Source organism: Priapulus caudatus, unplaced genomic scaffold (assembly GCF_000485595.1).
Source record: "Priapulus caudatus unplaced genomic scaffold, Priapulus_caudatus-5.0.1 Scaffold230, whole genome shotgun sequence".
Classification (NCBI taxonomy): domain Eukaryota; kingdom Metazoa; phylum Priapulida; class Priapulimorpha; order Priapulimorphida; family Priapulidae; genus Priapulus; species Priapulus caudatus.
The window spans coordinates 187,595-187,993 of NW_014577291.1; positions in this window are offsets into that span (position 1 = coordinate 187,595).

The window sequence follows — 399 nt, forward strand, 5'->3', positions numbered from 1 at the left end:
CGCGGTGAGCGGACGGACAGGGTATACGGGAGGAGACGCGGGTTATCACGTCGCGGGACCAAACCTAAGGGCCTACTACCCTCCGGGAACCCGTTCTCACATCCGGACGAGCTCCTACCCGAGGAGACAGGGGGCGACCGCGAAAGGAGGCAGAAAGCCCAGCAACGACCGGCGACGATGGACGACCGTCCGGAGGAGCGACGGTGACCGGGGAGGCTGGGTCACCAGTAACCCCTGAACCGACACGGAGGCAGGGCCTCCTGTCCGCGGCCGTCCTGGACCGCCAGCGGCCACTGATCGGAGCTGCCAGCGAGTGGGGATCGGTCGTGGACGGACGCTTCTGTCGGCCGATGAGGTGTCCGGACGTCGATATGGTGACTGACATGTCCGATGCGGACT